This window comes from Haemorhous mexicanus, chromosome 12 (assembly GCF_027477595.1).
Source record: "Haemorhous mexicanus isolate bHaeMex1 chromosome 12, bHaeMex1.pri, whole genome shotgun sequence".
In the NCBI taxonomy this organism is placed as follows: domain Eukaryota; kingdom Metazoa; phylum Chordata; class Aves; order Passeriformes; family Fringillidae; genus Haemorhous; species Haemorhous mexicanus.
This window is the reverse complement of record NC_082352.1, coordinates 2,436,233-2,451,567: the sequence shown is the minus strand read 5'-3', so window position 1 is coordinate 2,451,567 and position 15,335 is coordinate 2,436,233. Positions and strand designations below refer to the sequence as shown.

Here is a 15,335-nt window from a genome sequence, read left to right as displayed (position 1 = left end):
GTGTGCTCATTCCTTCCCAGGACGTTCTCTGGGTTAGCTGAATACATTAGTATTTCCTCTGGAAATTATCTGTGGCAGATAAAGAATGCACATATACATAAATCTCTTGTTTTCTGTCTGGGCAAGAGGCTGGAATAAACAGGGTGTGTCTGCATAGATTTTGTTTAGTGTTCTGTATTTTTCTCCCTTTTTAGAATGTCTCATTCAAATGTCAGCTCATTCTTCTCTATTTCCTGCCCTTATCCAGCAGATCCAGCAGATTGTAGACCAGGCTTAATTAACTTTAAGACCTTTTATGTCCATCCCTATAGTTACAGTCCCTTCCTGGAACACTTCCATTGCATCATCTCCATGTGATGTGAGATGATGCAAATGATATTATTACTGCTCTTGTGAATTTACAATGAGCCTTCCAATAGTTTTGGTTACAGCTTAGCTCTGGTCAGGAAAATTCCATCTTTAAATCAAAATAAAACTAGGGCAGCACATTTTCTCTTTAATGTGCTGATAAAGGAAAGCTGAAGAGCCTGAAAATACAGGCCCCAGACACAGGGAAGCTTAAAGAGAGGAGGAAAGCTGTTGTAAATTGTGTGACTCTCTTCTGCGTGGATTTGTTTTTCTGTGGGAGTGGTTGTGATTTAACAGAGATATTTCTTAAACTGAGCTGCAACTTTGTTTCCTCTTCAGAAGCTGTGTAAGTGGAACATTTATTTCTGCCACAGTTCACGTTCAGATCACAGCCACTGAAAAGCCCTTCTGGAGTGAGCAAACCCTTTCTCTTCATCTGAAGAAGCTGCAGGTCAGTCTAAATTTGGCAGGTGATGCAGCTCATCACTTGACAGCAGGGAAATGAGAAAATATATTCCACAGAGAAATGTTCCCTTCCTTCCTGTTTGGGACTGAAGTCATGTTCAAGTGCAACTCAGCAATTCAGGATCTGTTCTAATCCTAATCTATTACCAAAGCTGCTGCTGGCAAGTCCAGGGTACAAAGCAAAGGTGTTTGTGAAATGGTGCTGCAGAGGAGGGAGCTCTGGGGTGGTTCTGTCCCTGTGGAGTTCACATTTCTCTCTTTGTAAAATGAACCCACTGCCAAAAGCATTCCAGCTCTCCTGCTTTCTGCCCTCCCTTCTTCATCTGTGTGCTGGGTAAGTACCTGGAGTGCCCTGGCAATCTGAATGACACTAAAATGTGCCATCATTTCTTATGCTTTAATGAGAGCCTAAACCCCTAAATGAACAGCACTGAGCAAGCAGCCAATATTCACAAATTCATTGTACCTTTGGGCTCCCAGAGGAGATGTTGGAAACTGATACATTATTATTAATATTGATTGCTTGGCCTAATCCTAACATAGAATCACAGGATTGGTAAAGTTGGAAAAGGCCTTTCCAACTTTCCAAAAGCTCATCAAGTCACGAGTAAACTGATTTTCTTGCAGACAGACCATTTATATCTGAAAGATAATGGCAGCAAAAGCCAGCAAGAGAATGCAAATCCCTCCTGAATTCAGGTCTAGGGCTGGAGGTAGAGGCAGGGACTGTCCCAGAACAGGACAGAGAAGCCAACTCAAGCTCTGTGCAGGGGGTTCTGCTGATGGGGCTGAGCCCATCCCAGGAGCCTTTCCCATCAATGGCAGGATTTCCTACCATTGGCAGGACAGCAGCAGCAGCCCTTGCTCTCCTCAGGCCAGACACTGAAGGCAGGCTGCACGCTCCTTGAGGGTTCCCAGGGCACACTTTCACAGCAGATAGCATCACTAAAGGAAGGGGAAAAGGAAGACTGGAGCTACCAGAGCATGGCTCAGAAACGTGGACAAAGGCAGGAGAAGGAATTTGGTGGAAGTGGAATTTCCCTTCCCACTGTCCTGCACAATGAGGCCAAGGGCCCTGTGTGCTGCAAGAGCCACCTTGTCCCTTGTCCCTGCTGAGCTCTGCCAGTGTCAGGGGCACCCTGCAGTGGGGCTGAGAGGGATGGGGATGCAAGGAAAGGACAAAGGCAGAGGTGCCACCGCTGCTTTGTGGCTTTGTGGCACACGTGTGACACAAACAGAAGCCTCTGCTGCCTCAGGCTGTGGCACAGGATGTTGGGGAAAGTGGACAGGAACAGAAGGGGACAATTAAAAGTGGCCTCTTTGGGTTTTGAAAATGAGGGATCGAAAACATTTTTGCCTTTTTATCTACCTCTAACTACAATGGTGCTCTGTAAGTCCTTGCAGTTCAGGTAGCAGTGTTGGGGCAGAAGAGCACTCTTTTCTCTCTGCTGCTCTTTGGGAAGGCACCTGTGCCATTTCCCTAGTTTGTGCAGGGAACCATGCTGGACTTTCTCTAAAATATCTCTCATTTTTCACTATAACTTCTGGACTTTTGTGGCTAATACTTGACAAAGCTTTCAAATGCAGCTGCTAATCTAGTGTATGAGTTTTGCTCTCACACAAAAATACTTGTCTGGAGAAAAGTCTTCCAGAGTGTTCAGCTCTTGACTGCTGGTCTATTCTCAGAGCACCAAAACTGAAGTGTAGGCAGTGCCATGGAGGGATGGGTTGCCCTTGTGCCCTTCTCCTGTCTTTGCCAGCCCTGGAAATCCTGGGAATGTCCTAATGAGCACCTGGGAGGGCTGGGCCCCAAATCTCCCTGCCTGCCCCACAGATGTGTGCAGCAGCACAGGCACAGATCAGACCCGTGGCACAAACAACTTCCCTTTCAGGAGATGACAGAGCTTACTTAACATATTCTGCCAAAGCTTGCATTCAAAATACAGCCAGTTCCATTCTTATGGACAGATCTGAAATTCTGATGCAGATGAGTGAAAATCAAATGAAAGGGGCTAATTTGCTAATTCCTGCACTGAAGAACTGCAAACAGGTTCTTCATGATCTTTTATTGATTTTTCATATTCCAAGGCCAGGCTCACTGCAGAATTCAGGAGGTGCAGTAGTGTGGTGAGGAATTCATTCTGTGCAGGTCTCTGGGGGCAGCTCAGGTGGGGCCCTGGGGATGGTTGGAGCCCTAGGAAAGGGCCCAGCAAAGGGCACAGGGATCTGGGGCACAGCCAGAGAGAGCAGGAGCCCAGGGCTCAGCAGGGAGAGCCAGGCTTGGGCACCCTTGAACTAGGAGAGGATAAAAGCCCAGGGGTTCCTCGGCTGGACCCCTCCTGGTAGGCAGCAGCTGGGGCTGTTCTGTGCTCCTGCACTGGGAATAAATGCCTTTATGGAATGAGACTGCCATGAGAGAGCTGGGCTGGAGCTGGGAAGGAATCCTGCTCTGACAGAGGGTGTGTGTAGGGACCTGCTGGGTCCTGGGGCTGGGAAGGGGCTCCAGCCCCAGCAGGGACAGTCTGGGTGGGCATGGGGCTGCCTGAGTCCCTCCTGGAGGGCTGGACAGGGGAGTGTCCAGCAGTGGTGTGCCTTCATTTCTAAACCAGGCCTTCCTTTTGCACAGGTTTATTCCCAGCATTTCTTGGTGGGACCCCTGGGTTTGCAGGGACTGGAGCAGGATCCCTGGAAACTCCTCAGCAGCAGGAGCTTGTGGCTACTGGCCATGGCAGGGGGACCAGTGTTTGTTTTCTGTGTTTGCTACACCTGCATGGCCCTTGGCAGAGCACAGACCTGAGGGGAAGCACACAAAAAACCCTTTTATCATGGCTCAAAAGTGTCCAGCTCTGCTCACCAAGCTCTGCTCTCCAGCAGCTCCTAAGGCTGTGCAGGAGCTGCTCTGGGGAGTGTGAGCTGGGCACCTCTCTGTGCCAGCAAATCTCCAGTCACACCAATAATCCCTGTCTGCTGTGCTCAGGGGAGGAAGGGAAACCACTCACACCAGTGCTCTGAGGGGTTTTCAGGTTGTCAAGTCACAAGGATAACAAGGGAAACCCATTTGTTAAAAAAAAAAAAAAAGACACCAAAGTAATTTCATACCCAAGAAATTTCTCACAAAGGGAACCTCCTATTTTCTTCTTGGCACTAACATTGGAACCTCTGAATTAAACTTGTGGAATCTGAGCAAAACCTGCAACTATGATGGAAATACAATGAAGATTCCTTACAGAAAGCTCAGGTGCCAGAAATAATCAGTTATCTTGATTATGTGAACCTCTGCTCCTTTAAAAAACAAAAAGTATTATCTGGCCCGATTTAGGCCTGTAGTTCTGTAGACACATACCTGTGGGAGGGAGCCATAGGGAAGAGAGGGCAGAAATGCCATGGGAAGATACTGCCATCTGAGACAGAGAGGGAAGCTGGCACAACTTCCCATGATTCCCTGTTTGCCTATGCAGATGCTCTGATGTCAATCAACTGGACTGTGGTTCATTCCTGTCACCGACATGTTTTATGAAAAATCCTTTCCTTAGGATTTTTCCCTCCTGAGAAGCTGAAAGGCCTCAGGAACAAACTGTAAACAATTCTTATCTGCTGCTGTGGAATGCACCATGGGGAATCTGTGATTGGTCTCATCTGGTTGTTTCTAATTAACGGTCAATCACAGTTCACCTGCCCAGACTGTCTCGGTCAGAGACAAACCTTTGTTATTGATGCCTTTTCTATTCTTAGCTTAGCCTTCTGATGAAATCCTTTCTTCTATTCTTTTAGTATAGTTTTAATATATTATATATCATAAAATAATAAATCAAGCCTTCTGATACATGGAGTCAACTTTCTCGTCTCTTCCCTCATCCTGGGACCCTTGTGGACAATACTACACATTCCCCTGTTTCAGAAGGTTCTCTGTTTTTTATCCCCATTGACTCTCCTTGAAAAACCACACTCGTTCCACTCCCTCATTGGTGTACCCCATGTCACCCCACCTCAATTCCTCCGCAGACTCCCTTCCCCATTGGATAGTTTGTACCCTGACCCCTCCTACCTTTCCTGACCCCTTTCTTGTTCTGGGCTCTGCCGCTGATCCCTTTCAGCAGCGGTGGTGTTCCTGCCTGTCCCTGTCCCTCTCCTCACCCTCAACCAACCTGGACCCTCTAGACCTACCCTCAATAAACCCTGTTGGATCAACTCTGTGTCCAGAGCCCTTCTTCAGCTCCTGGTTGCACACTCATTACAAGATCCGGGTCTGAGTGCAAGGTGGGCTGGGGGAGCTGGTCACCCGGACCAGGAAGGGATCGCTCTCGGGAAGGTCACCACCCCAACCGCAGCTGCCCAGGGACTTCCTGCAGCTGGCGCCCGAACAGGGACCTGGGCAGCTTTCCCATTGTCCAGCTCCCTGACAGCGGCTCCTCAGCGCAGCGGCTCTGTGAGCTGTTGCTCCTGGAAACGAGCGCCGTTCGGACTCAGCTCCAGGGAGAGCTGCACCTTCGTTGTGTGAGGACTGCTCTGCCTGGCCTGCCAGCAGCCTGCTGGACTTCGCCTGCAAAGATCTGCCTGCGGCTCTGGGGGGAGCTTTCGGCAAACCAGGAGGACCAGCAGGAGCCGACCAGCCCCAGAGGTGCCTTTCCTTTTGCCTGAGTCTTCATGGTTTGGTGAGTAATCTTGGTGCTAAGGGAGAGCACCCCACTAGGGCTCATTTGTTTTAGTTCTCATTTCACGTCGTTGGGGGAAAAGCAGTTGGGGCAATGGGGAGACGCCTTCCCCTTGCCCAGAAGGAGATTTACCTCCAAGTTCAGTCAATCCTAGTGTTGGGGGACATTTCTTTTTCTGAAAGGGAGGTCAAGGCTTTCATTAGGTTTGTGTTTAAGCATTTCCCCTGCGATCACTTGGGAAGACGCCTTTTCTGTTTCCTTTTGGGGAAAGGTTGGGAAATGCATTTATCTGGAAAGTGTTAAAGGGATGTCGGACTGCACCTACATTGTGCTCAACGGGTGGCTGCGCTCGGTCATCCAGAAAGGCAGCGGCAAGAAGGAGCTGGTGGGCGAGTACGGCCGCGGTGACCTTGTGGGCGTAGTGGAGGCGCTGACATGGCAGCCCTGGGCCACTACGGCGCATGCGGTGAGGGACACGGAGCTGGCAAGCTGCCTGAGGGGACCCTCAACAACAAGTGGTGCCGAAACCCGGGAAGAAAGAGAGGTGCCCGGGGGACGGGGGACGCCTGGGCGGGTGAACGGCGGCTGGGGCGGCGGGTTCAACTCTGGCGGTGGGGGACGCCCCCAATGATCAGTGTAGGGGAAATGGAGTCTCGCGCCAAGGTCATTTTTAAAGTTCTTAGGCAGTCGGGGGTGGACTGCGAGCCAGGAGATTTTAACCTCATTGTTACGAGGCTCCTGCAAATAGGGGTTCTTGGGCAGCCAGGACATATTTTATGCCTGGAGGTGTGGGACAAATGTACTCATGCCCTAGCCGAGGAAGCAATGTCCTCAGGGTCGGGGCAAAATCTAAAATGATGGGGAAAAATCATGCGGGCCCTGCAGAAGGTTCAGCCAGAGTGGGAAATGGGGGAGGCTGTGCAGGGCGGTCTGTGGGCAGAGACTCGGCTGGGTATTGGGGGGGACGCGCAGACGGGGAATAGTCATGAAGTTGCTGAGTGCGGGAATTTACAGCTGCGGGAACATTCTCCCCGGCTCCCGAGCCTGGGAGCACCGGCAGTGGAGGAAAAGCAGTTGTTTTGGGAAGGGCTGTTACAGGAGGCGTGGAGTGCAGCCATTACTGCTGAGGCGTGGGGTGCAGCTATTAGCTCGGGACGCGGGGTGCGGCTGTTACCGCTGAGGCGCGGGGTGCAGCCATTAGCTCAGGGGCACAGAGCGCAGCCATTAGCTCAGGGACATGGGGTGCTCCTGTTACCTCAGGGCCTGACAGGGCCTGGGCAGGGCCTCTGCCTTGCGCTCCGCAAGATGGCGAACCTCGGAGGGGAGCACGGGTGCGTTTGGCGGGAGCAGAGAGGGGCTGCAGTACAGCGCAGGCACGCGTGAACAAGAGAGAAAGGAAAAGCACAGAGGGGTTAATGAGACTGCTCAGAGATCGCATTTAAAGACTTGCAAAATGCTAGCCTCCTCCAGCAGGAGGCAGGGGGAGCCTAGAGGGAGGGAGCGGCCCAATGCCAAGAAGGAGGGGGGTGGTCAAAGCCTAATGAGAAGGTCCGAGAGCCTGGAAGTCTCCAGCCAGTCGAGTTCCGGACCTGAGTCTGACTCGAGCTGGGACGAGTGGCTCCACAAATGGTCTGTTGCCGCTCATGCTGCTGACTCTGCTTCCGATTCTGATTCTAATTCTGGCTCTGATGAAGAAGGAGTGAAAGCACACGGGGGTAGCCATCACATTCCCCCGCCTGGGTCAAGGGGAAGCTAGAGAAGGACCAGGCTCCTCTTACTGACTGGAGGAGAATAAAAATCGCATGTGCCGAGTGGGCCCCTTCAGCCAAACTTGCATTTCCTGTCCGGGTTGGGGGGCCGGGTGGAAATCAAAGAACTTACATGCCCGTAAACCCAAAGGATATATAGGCAATCGTTAAAGCTATTGCAGATAGAGGAATTAATTCGGCAATGGTCTCCACCCTTATCGACAGCGTTTTCGGAGGGGATGATATGCTCCCATTCGATATTAAACAAACGTGCGAATAATTTTTGATGGGGCAGGAATGATTGTGTTCAAGCAAGAGTGGGAGGATAACTGTACAAGGCAATTGGCCTCGGTGACTGGAGCAGATCATCCACTGCATGGCTCCAGCTTACCGCACTTGATGGGCACAGACCTGACAGTGATTAATCCCCAAGCACAGGCTGAGGGCCTTCGGGCTCATGAGGTTATGGCAACAACCCGAGCTGCCAGAGAGGCCGTCCGCTCTGCGTCTCAGGTCATTGCCAGACCATTGCCATAGTCCACAATAAGGCAGAGCGAGAGCGAGAGCTTTACACAGTTTGTGGACCGTCTCCAGGCAGCAATTGATTCCTCCGCTTTACCATTGGAGGCAAAGGGCCCTGTGTTAGCGGAGTGCTTGCGCCAGCAGTGCAACACTGCTGCAAAGGACATTCTATGGTCGCTACCACCCGGTTCTACTATTGTGGATATGATCGGGCACGTTGTAAAGGAGGAGCACTTAGCCCCAGTTCAAGCAGCTGTTCACTCTGCGATAACTAGCGTGATGGCACGCCTCAGGTGTGGCCAGGCAGGTCACATTGTGGTGAACTGCCCTCAGTCGGGACACCCACCAACAGCCATTCCCTCACGTCAGGTGAAGTCTAAGGGGCCATGCTGGGCACGTGGAAAGAGGGGGCACATTGCTAGAGATTGCAAGCATCTGGGAAATGGAAGGGGGAGGGGGCACCTGGGCCGCACACAGCCCCCTCCCACCCGGAACATGAAGCAGCCCAGCTGTGCCAACTGCCAATAGAGCACAGAACTCCCGCACCCACTGCCCCCTCCTGCAGTCAGCTTCACAGCTCAGCCAACGGCCCAGCCAAAACCATCCATGCCCCGGGAATACCAGAAACAGCTCCTTGGGGAGGAGGCCCCTGGGTGGCCCTGGCCATGAAGGCATGGGAGCGAGACCCATGGGTGGTGTTCGCCGTGAAGGTAGGCAGACACCCACTGATAGTGTGCGCAATCTGCCGTCACTGCAACAACCCTGAAGGCTCTGCTATCTGCCTTCCTTTCTGGGTCGACACAGGATCGGACATCACCGTCATCCCATACGTACACTGGCCTCCACAGTGGGAGTTAGAAGAAGCTCCCATGGTGGGCAGGGTCGGTGGACTGACCAGAAAAAGCACCCAACTAATAGCGATAATGCTTTGCACCGAGAGGGGACCAGGGAGAACCATCACCCTTTCCCCGTACGTTATGTCGGAATGTCCACCTTTGTTAGGGAGAGATGCCCTAACCTTGCTGGATGTCAGGATGACAAATTTATTCTAAGGGCCACTGCTGTATACCCACAACTACCCATCAAATTGACATGGAAATCACTGGACCCAGTGTGGGTCGAGCAGTGGCCCTTATCCAAGCCTCGAATGACTGTTCTTCTTGAATTAATTACTCAGGAGCTGCAGAAAAACCACATTGAACCCTCCACGAGTCTGTGGAACACCCCAATCTTTGTCATACCTAAGCGGTCTGGTGAAGGCTTCCGTTTCCTGCATGACCTACGAGAAGTGAACAAGAAAATTCAGCCAATGGGCCCTGTACAAACTTCGCTGTCCATGAATTCAGTGATACCAAGAGGACAACCCTGTGCGGTACTCGATATCAAGGACTGTTTCTTCTCCATCCCCCTACATGACAAGGACAAGGAGCAATTCGCCTTTTACTGTCGACCATATTGGTGAACGTGAGTAACTGGACCGAGTAGCAAAGGGGTTGCTGCCGTGCCGTTCCCGACCCAGGATGCCACGCCTCAAGCAGGAGGCAACAAGCAACCTTTGAATTTGGTCACGGATTCGGCCTACGTAGCCAGGATAGCTGAGCGGGCAGAGCATGCCCTGCTCAAAGAAGTCCAAAACAAAAAATTATTCACCTGGCTCTCTGAACTCATTTGGCTACTCTGCCACCGAGAGCAACCGTACCACATCATGCACGTCAGGTCACACACAGAGGGCAACCAGAGAGCTGATCTCCTAGCCATGCCAGTACCTGCAGATCCTTCTTCCCACACCATACTGGACATTTTTCAACAGGCTCGACTGAGCCACTGTTTTTATCACCAGAATGCCCACGCTTTGCGGCGGTAATTCAAAATCGCTACAGAACAAGCCAGAGCAATTATAGCGCCATGCCCCAACTGCCAGTCTTTCTCACTGCCATCCATGCCAGAAGGCATTAACCCACGGGGCTGGGGTGCCCTGGAGCCCTGGCAGACAGATATAACACACCACCCTCCATTCGGGGGGCTGAAATATGTACATGTGTCCGTGGACACTTTCTCAGGGGCGGTGTTTGCATCAACGCACACAGGTGAAAAAGCGAAAGACATTATCAAACATTTTTATGTGACCTTTGCAAACCTAGGAGTCCCCAAAAACATAAAAACAGATAATGGTCCTGCCTTTGTGTCAAAACACTTTAGAGAATTCACACAGCAGCGGGGGATTGCCCATATCACCGGCATCCCCCACATCCCGACAGGGCAATCGATTGTAGAAAGAGCACACAAGGAGATCAAGAAGTTGTTAGAACAACAACATGATGCTGCTATCACCACCTCTCCTCAAGAGAAATTGTGCAAAGCACTTTATGTACTAAATTTTATAAACTGCTCCCAGAAGGAGCCCAATCCTCCAATCCTTAGGCACTTTCACAACACTACACATGCACTTCTCAAGGAGAAACCTCTGGTGCTCATCCAAGACCCTGAATCTAAAGTTATTGAAGGTCCATACCCTCTCATCACGTGGGGGAGAGGATTTGCTTGTGTTTCTACAGGCACTGGACCCAGATGGTTTCCAGGGAAATTCGTAGTCCTACCTTGACTGTGTGCAAGAAGACAACTCTCCCGATTACCCCAAGTTAACTCCATTGCACACCGCGCCCCCAGAAGCACCTTCTCATGGAGGAGGAGGAAAAAGAAATGGTCTTATCCAAACATCATCGCACAGACGCTGATAACGCACAGATACGTCCCGCAGACAGCCCTCACAGCCGTCTTTGACTCAGACATACCCTTACCCTTGTCACCTTACTGCTACCACTGACCCCCCCTTCCTCCCCTGATCCTTTCATTTCTCCTCCACTTGCCCTCTTTCCCCAGTGAAAAAGAAGGGGGAGGTTTAGAGAGTTATAGGAGAATGCTAGAAAAAGCATGAACAGGGGAAGGAATGTTAAGATGAACAAACAGGTGTGTTTTCCTACCTTATAGGAAAAGTACCCAGGGAGAGAGTGGAAAATATGATCTCCTCCACAACAACCTGGAGAACACCCCTCAACAGAGCAAGTGTTGCCATCACTGTTGTCTTCATCAGCGCCCTCGTGATCATCCAAGTGACCACTGGTTGGATCGTCCCCAAACCAAAACAAAATGTCTGGGTCACCCTAGCAAGGTCCTTGCATCAAGACAACTTCTGCACGCCCAGGGGAAGCGTGGACAACCCGCTCTTGAGGTGTCTGGTGGGGATCCCTCGTACCACCGAATGACTACCCACCCGTAGGTAAGAAACCCAATCCCGTGGACACCTGGGATGAATGGACGGGGGCTCTCCCACACGCACCACAGGAGCCCTAGGAATTAGATCTACTGGCCTCCACCAAGGTGAGTTATTGTATCAATTTCAAGTACAAGGAGAGACCTGATTGGCAAGATACAAGGAGATCTCAAAATAGCACCCCCAAGGATGTCTCACCAAACGACAAATGATATAATGTAGCAAAATGCTGCAATTACACCAGCACAATACCCTCCGAGTCCACTCCTCACCCCAGGATGCTCCCACCTGGGGTGTTTCTTATCTGTGGTGACAGGGTGTGGGCAGGAATCCCCTCCAACATAAAAGGGGGTCCCTGCAGCCTTGGCCAGCTGACTACCCTCACCCCAAATATCACTCTATTACATGATTGGAGACACAATACCAAATTGGCTCACCAAAAAAGAACTTTCGAAGAATTTGATCCAAATTGGGATAGCCTAATTTACAACTGGGGAAAAACCAAGAGGGTCGCAGTATCCATTTTCCTACCCTGGGTTGCTGCTGCCAAGGCCCTGGGTGAGGTTTCTCACCTGGGGTGCTGGCTCAGTAAGCAGGCCAACGCCATGTCTGCTGCACTGTCCAACCTACTGGCAGATGAGGAGATCACCAGGCACACCACGCTGCAGAACTGAGCAGCAGCTGACTACTTGCTTGCCCAGGGCCATGGATGTGAAGTCTTCAAAGGACTTTGCTGCTTCAACCCATCCTTGCACAGCACCTCCATCCAAGCTAACATCAAAAAACTCCAGGACCAGGTGAATGACATTCAAACGGAAAAGAAGATGAATGACTGGGTTGACAAGATCTCTGGGCACTGGGGGGTTCCCCAGTGGGCTGCCTCCATTTTGAGAGGCCTTGCCTGGACTTTTATCATCATTGCCATTGTCGTGATAGATGTAGCTCTAGAAAGGGCTCTCCAGAGGCTGTAGGTGAGGTGTTTTAATAAATAAAAAAGGGGGAGATGTGGGAGGGAGCCACAGGGAAGACAGGGCAGAAATGCCATGGGAAGATACTGCCATCTGAGACAGAGGGGGAAGCTGGCACAACTTCCCATGAGTCCCTCTTTGGCTATGCAGATGCTCTGATGTCAGTTGACTGTGGTTCATTCCCCTGTTTCAGAAGGTTCTATGTTTTCTGTCCCTGTTGGCTCTCCTTGAAAAACCACCCTCCCACTCCCTCATTGGTGTACCCCACCTCAATTCCTCCCCTGACACCTTTCCCCATTGGATAGTTTGTACCCTGACCCCTCCTAGCTTCCTCTGGTTATAAACCCTGGCCCCTTTCTTGTTCTGGGCTCTGCCGCTGATCCCTTTCAGCAGTGGTTGTGTTCCTGCCTGTCCCTGTCCCTCTCCTCACCCTCAACCAACCTGGACCCTCTAGACCTACCCTCAATGAACCCTGTTGGATCAACTCCGTGTCCAGAGCCCTCCTTCAGCTCCTGGTTGCGCGCGTTACAACATCTGGGTCTGAGTGCAAGGTGGGCTGGGGGAGCTGGTCACCCAGACCAGAAAGGGATCGCTCTCGGGAAGGTCACCACCCCGACAGCATGCCCAGGGACTTCCTGCAGATACCCACACATGAAATAGAGTTTTATGAATTTTTTTCTATTTTGAATTTGAAATATTAGTTGAATTCATTGATTTATGGAGGGACAGTGAAGTCCTTTGTTCCATAAGTGCTGTAAATCAGAGCGGTTTCTGAGCCATGCCCTGTGATTTTTACCTGTATCCTGTTTTCAGAGCAGTTTCCCTCAGCAGAGGCAGGATGTGAGGCAAAGCTGGCAGCAGAGCTGTTAACTCTGTCCTGCCTGTGTGCCCCACATCTTGTGAGCTGCGTATTGCTCAGGGACTCAATTTCAGCGTTAACATTTGTTTTAAGAATGTTTAAAGAACAGTTTTATGGTCTTCTGTTCAAGAGCAAAGCTTTGGAAAATGCTTCCTGTTGCATTGCAGTGCAGCTGTAGCAGTCTGAAAAATAACCCAGGTTTGTGGCTTTGTGGGAGAAGCAGGAATGATTTTTTAATTGAGTTTATCCTTTGCTTTCAAATTAATTTGTTTTATTACTCGTAAATTCCCATTCTTCTCCTTGGCATACTGTACTATTCTAAGGCTTTCCTATGCTAAATGCATCCTGTGTCCTTTTCTCTTGTGGGTCACCCTTTATTTAAGGATAAAAAGCACCTCCTGGAGATACCAGAGATAAATTTCAAGTCAGCATTTCTGTGATTTGTTTCTGGTATATGGGTTGTTGTTACCAGGCACAAATTAACCTAAGATGAGAAGCTTTTGTAAATCATTGGAGCATCCTTGCTTTTGTCTAATATATTTTCCTGCCTGAACATCTATAACACTGTGTGCTTTTACAAATGCTGATCTAATGATTTATATTCACAGGAGGCAGGGACACATTGATTACCTCTCCCTTTGTTAACTGCAGAAACAGCCAACTTGGAATGTTTTTGGGAGCTAAGAATGGAAGAGATTTTCTCACAGAAATTCATCTTCTCCCATATCATTTTCCCCTTGCATTTCTTTCCTTCTTTTATCTTTATTACAGTGTGACAGCCAGCACAGTGAGGTGCTGTGCACACTGACAGTCCCACTACTGCAGAATGGATTTCTTACAGAAAAACCTCTATCACTTCATCTCTTATGCATAAATGCTTTGTCTCTGCAAGCTGCACAGCGAGCTTGTTAGTTCAGGGACCTGCTACACCTGCTCTAGGATAAGATAAAAGTCTTTTCAAACAACTTTTTGTGTCAAGCCACTGCTCATAAAATAACCCATCAGAAAAAAAGATGGGTCTTTTTGAACCACTGAGATCAAGGAACCTCTGCAATAAGAATTGCTGGTCTTCTAGAACAGGGTCTGTAAAACCTGGCACTCCAGATTTAGGGTGTTAAAGTACCTGGGATACTTTAAACTTGTGGATTAGGAGACCAAGTCACTGACCTGGGTTTGTATAAACTCCTCTCTCAGTTTTAAACAGATCTGCCAGAGCTGGTCAGGGCACATGGTGGCTGTCACCTCTTGGTCCTGGGCACAGGAAAGCCACCCACCTTACAGACAGACCCCAAACCCACCCTACTTCAATAAAACATTTGCATCAAATCCCAGCCCAGTGCACCTCTGCTCACTGCAAACAGTTCTGGAGCTGCACCTGTCCACTCCAGGAGGGAAATCCCTTCCTAAAGGCTTTGCAGCTGCAATTGGCAGCACAATTTTTCCATTATGAATGAACATTGACAACACAGTCTAAATATTACAAACCAACACTCAAAAAAAACCCCATGAAATGTCTCTTTTTTAAAAATAAATAATCTGGGAATATTGTGGTATAGCCCAACAAAAGCCAGAGATTTTTCTCTTCCAGTGTCAATTATAAACAGCTCTGCTGTTTGTACTTAACTTGGTGTGGGTGCCACCATTGTAAGGCCCAAAGGATTTGGTGGATACGTATAAAATTCATAGCCCATTTGCTGATATTTCTTAACTTATTTAAGACATTAGAAAATAATCTGGGTGGAGGCAAAAAACCCTTTGAGATGAACTTGATGGCTGAAGGACAGAAATAAATAACATTTGTCTCTTACCCGAGTCCGAGGTGGCCGAGCTCCGGTCTGGTACCAAATCAGGCAAAGGGAACCCAACAGAATCCCAAAATGTTAAGCAGAATACAAAAAATGAAGATCAAATAGAAAAATCCACTTCTCTTTTTGTGAAGCAATACTGGGAGTGTTCAGCTCTCCAGTCTCCAAGGTTTTCCAGCTGGGAGTCAGCCTTTCCCATCCTGCATCCCGGCATCCTGTAATTGTTCCAAGCCTTAGTAACCCAGGGAGAAAGGGTGTGGAGGAAACAAGATAAACTTACTGTTATTATTGCTCTATCTACTCATTTGTTGCTGACTCTAATGAGGGAACTGAATGGAAGGAAACTGGCTCTGAGAGAAACACCAGAGTTGTTCTGTTATTTGGAATGGTTTTAGAGAGAGTTTTAGCAGCAAGCAAATACCTGAGAGGAACTTTTCGTGACTGACACTTGATCAGCAGAGACTGTGTCTGCTTTGCACAAACAGGACTTTCAAAGCAGTTTGGATGTGTCCTACCTGTAAGAATTTTTATACCTGGAAACCAAAAAGGTAGAGCCCTGCTGTTAATGAGACTGGGCTCCTGCTAGGCTCTGCCAGTGCTGGGTGTAAAGATGAAATTTCACAGTATTTTTCACGGATAAAGTGAAGACCCGAGGAGCAAGGCAGTGTAGGCAGGCCTTCCAGAAGGAGAAAATGTT

At 49.6% G+C, this 15,335-nt stretch overlaps 1 protein-coding gene across 2 annotated transcripts in view; it reads right to left on the bottom strand.

Annotated features, from left to right (window-relative positions):
• The window catches only part of CDH5 (cadherin 5), a 37,771-nt gene extending 22,907 nt beyond the window's left edge, over positions 1-14,864 (bottom strand). The window contains exon 1 of one of the 2 annotated variants that reach the window (XM_059857747.1): positions 14,642-14,864. The gene's annotated coding sequence lies outside the window, so the exon portion shown is untranslated. Of the gene's footprint in view, positions 1-6,720; positions 6,823-14,641 lie in introns of those variants that run through there. The other variant, XM_059857748.1, reaches the window with a different exon arrangement.
• Positions 14,865-15,335: the final 471 nt, after the last annotated feature.